A 7,500-nucleotide genomic window follows, 5' to 3' on the forward strand; every position below is an offset into this window, starting at 1 on the left:
TTCGCATTAAAAGACAAAAATATAATACTCAAAATTTATCATTTTGAGTCATAAGATACTCACAAATACGAATGCTGTATTCTTGAAAGAAAAGTTATTAGAAACAGAAAAAGTGTTGTTAACGAGATGTGAGGAAGTACCAATTACTTTTAACTCTAAAGAGGGTCTACTTCCAAATAATAATAATAATAATAATAATAATAATAATAATAATAATAATAATAATGTGCATAAAAAAGATTATACTAGTATTCATGATTGTCTCCAATTCCAGAACTATCTTTTTTGCGGGGGTGGGGGAGGCATTTGCCATTCACAAGGATTTCGGTTCTGAATTATTATTATTATTATTATTATTATTATTATTATTATTATTATTATTATTATTATTATTATTATTAGCGAAGCTACAACCCTAGCTGGGAAAGCAAGATACTATAAGCCCAAGGGCTCCAACAGGAAAAAATAGCCCAGTGAAATAAACGAATTAAGAAATAATGAAAAATTTAAATAAAACATTTAAGAAAAACATTAGAAACATTAAAACAGATAATTCATATACAACTATAAAAAGACTTATGTCAGCTTGTTCAACATGAAAAAATTTGCTGAAACTTTCGACTTTTGAATTTCTAATGATTCAATGACCCGCTTATGAAAATCATTCCACAACTTGGTCACAGCTGGGATAAAAATTCTAGAATACTGTGTAGTATTGAGCCTCATGATGGAGAAGGCCTGATTATTAGAGTTAACTGCATGCCTAGTATTACGAACAGGATGGTACTGTCCAGGAAGATCTGAATATAAAGGATGGTTAGAATTATGAAAATTCTTATGGTATATGCATAATGAACCAATAAAACGACGGTGCCAAAGATTAATATCTATATCAGGAATAGGAAGTTTCATAGACCGTAAGTTCCTGTCCAACAAATTAAGATGAGAATCAACAGCTGAAGACCAGACAGGAGAAATATACTCTAAACAAGGTAAAACGAAAGAATTAAAATACCTCTTCAGAATAGATTGATCACCGAAGATCTTAAAAGACTAACTCAATAAGCCAATCTTTAGTATGATTGAAGAAGAAACAGACCTAAAGTTTTTCTCAAAAGTAAATTTGCTGTCCAGAGTCACACCTAAAATTTTAAAAGTGATACAAAGTTAAAGAAACATTATCAATGCTGAGTTCCGGATGTTGAGGAGCCACTGTCCTTGACCTACTTATAATCATACTTTGGGTTTTGTTAGGATTCAACTTCATACCCCACAATTTGCACCATACACTAATTTTAGCTAGATCTCTGTTAAGGGATTCAGCAACCCCAGATCTACATCCAGGAGATGGAATTAATGTAAAGAGAGTAGCATCATGTGCATATGCAACATGCTTGTTTTCTAGGCCAAACCACATGTCATGTGTATATAATATGAAAATTAATGGGCCAGGAACTCTACCCAGTGGAACACCAGATATCACATTCCTATACTCACTATGGTGACCATCAACAACAAACCTTTGAGATCTAATACTTAAAAATTCAGTGATAAGGCTCAGAAATGACCCACCCACTCCCAACTGTTTGAGCTTGGAAACAAGGGCCTCATGAATAACACGGTCAAAGCCAGGACTAAAATCAAGGCCAATCATACGAACTTCCTGACCATAATCGAATGATTTCTGTACAGCATTGAAGATAATAAGAAAGGCATCACACGGTCTAAGGCCTCTACGAAAACCAAACTGCAAACCAGGGAACAGATGATCACCTTCAGCAAACCTATAAAGACGTTTTGCCAAAAGACGTTCAAACACTCTAGATAATATGGAAGCTATGGAAATTAGATGGTAATCAGTTACTCTTGAGCTAAAACAAACACAGTTACATTGTGGAGTAACATTATCAATTCTCTAACAAGTGCTGATAGCTCCTCTTCTTGCTAACTTGCGCAAAATAACAGATAACTTTTGAGCTAAGAAATCTGCAGTCTTTATAGAAAAATAAAAGAAAAATAGCGTTTGGGTCTACACCTCTATAAGCATTAAGGTCCATCAACAGAGCTTTAAATTCAGGAGATCGAAAAGCTAAACTAGTTAGTTTAGCCTCAGGAAAACAGGAATGAGGAAGTTCGAGTTTCTTACTACTCTGATTACTTACAAACACATCAGCCAATAGGGTTACCTTTTCCTTTGGACAGTGAGTGACTGAGCCCTCTGGTTTTAGTAAAGGAGGAACTGTTGCATCTATACCAAAGAGTGCAAATTTAAGTGTAGTCTATCACTTATGTTTCTGGGTTGTACCAGAAAGGGTTTCTCTTATGGTTAGATTGTATTCCTTTTCAGTTGAAGCATAAACTCTCTGAGAAAAAGCTTTAAGCTGAGTATAGTTATTCCAGGTCAAATCTGATCTGTAACACTTCCAAAGATGATGGGCCTCTTGCTTCTCCAAATAAGCACGTCTACAATCATCACTGAACCATGGTTTGTCCTTCACTCTGTACCTTAGCACACGAGAAGGGATATGCCTATCAATTATGTTGACTAGAATTTCAATCAAAGGGACATCAGGATCAACTCTACTATACAACTGTGACCAATTCAAGCCTAAAAGATCATGCAAAACCCCATTCTAGTCTGCTTGAGATTTCATATAAATCTTACAAGAGTATGATACATCAGGGACAGGCTTCTTAGTCTTCACTACTAATGGAATCAAGGCATGATCAGATGTTCCAACTGGAGAACCAACCTTAATTGTTATAACGCCAAGGGGGTCAGTCTATACGAGGTCTAAGCAGTTTCCAGAACTGTGAGCAGGTTCACTTAAGATTTGCTCCTAGCCTGATCCAGAGGCAAAGTCTAAAGCTCTAAAGCCATGGCGATCTGTAGGAGAAACAGAACTCAACCTCTCGTTATGGTGAGCATTGAAATCAACAACAAAGACAAAGAGGCCTTTCCATCATCCTCTTGTATCATAGCCATAATGGTAAGAAGACAATCGAAGATAGAATCACCCATGTCAAGATTTCGGTAGATTGAACACAAATAGAAGTTGTTATGCCTACCACAAACTTTTATTACCTGAATCTCATGACATCCACATTCATAGCAAGACTTATGAGAATCAATGTACTCAGTCCTAATATACACCGCCATTCCCCTGGCCCTAGGGATGGCATCACGCTTCACTATTATTGGCTACTTAAAACTAGTTGTAAGAAGCTCAGATGAGTGCATTATATTAGAAACCAAAGTTTTTGAGCAAAAAAGAATAACATACTGTCTAGACGAAACTGTAAGGTCTTGAATAATTGTATGAAGGGCACGAATATTGCAATACAATAGACGACATTAGAGAAATCTAGGATGTACTGGTCCCGGATTTCGCTCAATGTCTCCAGAGAACATAAGAATTAATGGTAATAAAAAAGATACATCATACTTAACAACTAAATTTACAAGAATGAAAACAAAACCAATCTGTTTTGAGGAAATATAAATAAAATGATTGATCAAACCCATAGACTAAAGAAATTTTTTTAGAAAAACTGGTCCACATGGAAGAGTGGATACACCATGCTAGGCTAGATACCCTTCAGGATAGCCACTTCAACTGAAGGGAGGACATTAAGAGTGGTTTTGAGAAGAAATAGAATCAGATAAGGAAAAGACAACCTCTTGATAAACCACCAGACATCCTTGGCCCTACTATTAAGCCTGCCAACACACCGTTTATAAAAAATAAGAGGAAGAGAAAAAAATAAGATAGAATAGTGTGCTCCAGTGTACCCTCGAGCAAGAGAACTGTAACCCAAGACAGTGGAAGACCATGGTACAGAGGCTATGGCACTACCCAAGATTAGAGAACAATGGTTTGATTTTCGAGTTTCCTTCACCTGGTAGAGTTGCTTACCATAGCTAAATAGTCTTTTCTACCCTTACCAAGAGTATAGCCACTGAACTATCACAGCACAGTAATTAGCCCCTTGAGCGGAGAAGTGTTTGGTAATTTCAGTGTTGTCGGGTGTAGGCTATGAGGAAAGACAAGAATGTATAAAGAATAGGCCCGACTATTCGGTGTATGTGCAGGCAAAGAAAAAATTAGCTGTAATGCATTACTGTCTGGCCAGTCAAAGGATCTAATAACTCTCTAGTGGTAGTATCTCAATGTGTGGCTGTTGCTCTGGCCACCCTCCTCCTTCTCCTACTACTACTATCAGTCTGCATTAGTTCCATCCCGGCACTTTAGATGTATTTGAAATAGACCGTTAAAAGATTTACGTTTTAACTGTAAAAAGCCTGTTAACTTGGGTCTTGCCAGTGACTTATTTGGCCCCGCCGTTTTAAGGGAGCCATTTCCCTTCGTTGGTACTCGCTAAGGATCCCGCTGTAATCTCCCATGGGAGGCAGTAGTGTCCGCCTCGTGAGGGGCGTTGTGTCAGCGGCACAGGAAATTATATTGGAGTTAAATGTCCTCCATAAACTCGGCGTTCGCATCTTCCAACGCATTTCGCGTAATGCTTTTAACAACTCCCATAACCCTTCCTTCATATTCCCTCCCTCCCCTCCCCCTTCGTATTTCGAATTCTCGTTTCCTCATTTCATGTTATGACTCACACACCCAACTTTTCCTCGCTGGACAATATCTGCATTCGGCGAGTAATGTTTGTTAAGCGTTTTATGATGATTAGATTGACGAGGACAACGATGATGATGATGATGATAATGGTGATGATAATCACAGAGGTCGGTCGGCAGCATTCATTTGGCAGCTGAAGTTGATTAATTTGTTGTTGCAGTTAACACTGGCGGGGTATTCAATTGCAGTGGATTTTGCTCATTGTTGGCTTTCCGTTTTTATTTCCCAGTTCCTGGAAAGCCTATAAATTCATGTCTTTAAAACTTGTTCACATTTTACTACTGGCATAACTTTTAAACCGGTAAGGATCTTTTAGCTACGACGTGCACTTCATTTTTAACCAGCGCAATCTATTGAAGGAGTAGAGCATTTAGACTCTTTTCCAGTTATTCTTCCCGAATAAGTTTTAGAATAAATTCAGTTTGTTGCATGATACTATTTTACTCTTATAAACAAGCAAACAATGAATAGAACAAAATGGAGTTTTGCTGATGCATTCGTAAAAGGAAACAACAATACTAAAAAGAAAGAAGAAAAAATCTTAAATTATTCAACTCTTGGAAGCTGTGAATTCAAATCAAAATATTACTACATTTCGTAAAGTCAACAAATGAGAGAGAGAGAGAGAGAGAGAGAGAGAGAGAGAGAGAGAGAGAGAGAGAGAGAGAGAGACAGACAGACAGACAGAGCGCATGCTTGGGTTGAAATGAAACTTGGAAGAAACGCAAAATCTTGTGGTACAAGGTTTATAATGTGCCTAGTAGAGTTGCATCAGAAATATGATTAATATGAGTATTAGTAAAAGATAATGAACAAAACCATAGGGTATGATGAAATGATAAGTTCATCTTTTAAAGAACTATAAAAGACAAAATTTGATGGAATAAGGAATGACTAATACAAAAACGAACCTCAAAGGACAGTAGTGTTCAGAGAGACTTTGTACCCAAGATTATGTGGAGACAGGGTGAGTAGAACAGGAAAATGTAATGAAAATATAATTCTACTTTACCGTGAAATAAAGACTGAAAGGGGAGAAAACTTCTTACAGAGAATAACTGAGCTCAAACAATTAAGGAGGATATAAGACTGTGTTGGGTGATTTGAATATTAAACTAGATGTAAGATTACAGAGCGACATTCAGATAATATATATATATATATATATATATATATATATATATATATATATATATATATATATATGTGTGTGTGTGTGTGTGTGTTGTGTGTGTGTGTGTGTGTGTGTGTAACTAGGGTGAGGTGGTACGAGAAATACTCTTTAGAAGGAATCACATCTCAAAAAACCTTGCGAGGACAGAAAAGGTTGATATACATTTATTACCTAGGGATTCAAAGTAATTCAATTGATTATATGCATATGTATGTGTAATATATATATATATATATATATATATATATATATATATATATATATATATATATATATATACAGAGAGAGAGAGGGAGAGAGAGAGAGATTCGTCGCCTGTAACACCACTTGTATCATCCTCCAAGATGCGACCACCTGCCTTTAAAAAGTTCACATTAGGTTCTATTTGGTGGATTGTACAGGCTTTGTTTGTTTCTCAATAGATTTCTTCCTTTGCCTTCTTATTCATAGCGAATGATCCTGAAAGGTCAAACCTCGTCTCTGGAGAGGCCGTGGAGAGTTTTGTGAATCGTGCACAACATAGGCTTCCGGTACAAACCATTCCATGACGCCGAACACTTAACCAGGATGTCGTTTTCCGCTACACCGATGTTCTGTGATCACCCAAGTAACATCCTAACAAAGGAATATAGCTGATCTATATCGGTGAGACACGGTTCACCACCCGGATGCACCACAACAAGGAATGGGTAGACATTTTTCAGTGTGCTACCAGTGCCAACTACAGCAATTAGGTGTAACCAAGAGAAGGGGGGAGGTTTGTGGTTATTGCAGCTGGTACAGGTAACGAGTTTGTGGAGAAATTAGCAGACCATTGTGTTCTTACTAAGCATAAAAGTGATGAATACCTTGGAGAAACGAACTCGGGAATATTAATTCTTTGGTTAAGGTCACAACTTCGACCTTTGCTAGCTGAGTAATTAGTGCTGGTGCTTAGTAATGCACCCAACCTCAGACAAATGACTGGGAGAGCTGTTGCACAACAACAGCTACAAATAAAGATTTGATGAAATGGCTTAAATCTCCAAAAAGGCTTTATCAACGCACTGTACACAACACAATTAGAGCTTTTTCAGTTATATAGACACACCTGTCCCAAATGTATTTACACGGTTGACAATTAAATCCGTAAATAGGGTCACGAAGTCGTCCATCTGCCGCCAGCCTATCGGTAGTCTCCACCTTACAAGGCTGATTTTTGCCAATTTTTTTTCTTTGCTAAAAGTCTTCCTTTTGCCTATCAGAAGGCCGTGATATGTGTAGAATTCATCTCCAGCCTCTATAATGCCCCCCATGGTCATCAACGCCCCCCTTATGTTCATAGCAAAAATAAGAAATATCATTAGTAATTGTCTAATTTTTATAGTTTACCTCTTAAAAATGGTTCAAAGTCGTTTTCTAATATCAGTGTCATCAAAGAAAATGAGCTCAGGGGTGACTATGATTTTATATCCAATATTTCTGTCATCAGACCAAAATCGTAATTTCTCGTTTTTTCTTTTTCGGGAGAGGGGTGTATTTCTTTGCTTGTCCTGCTCTTATGCCTTAAGTAATATAATATTTAGATGTTTTAGGCTATCAAGTGACATAATACCTACAAAAACTCAGAAGGTTTTTTCCCTAAATCGAGATTTTAATTTTTGGTGAAAATTTATTTCTAGGTTTCCCACCATCATAGGCTTG

The sequence above is a fragment of the Palaemon carinicauda genome, chromosome 1 (assembly GCF_036898095.1).
Source record: "Palaemon carinicauda isolate YSFRI2023 chromosome 1, ASM3689809v2, whole genome shotgun sequence".
Lineage (NCBI taxonomy): Eukaryota > Metazoa > Arthropoda > Malacostraca > Decapoda > Palaemonidae > Palaemon > Palaemon carinicauda.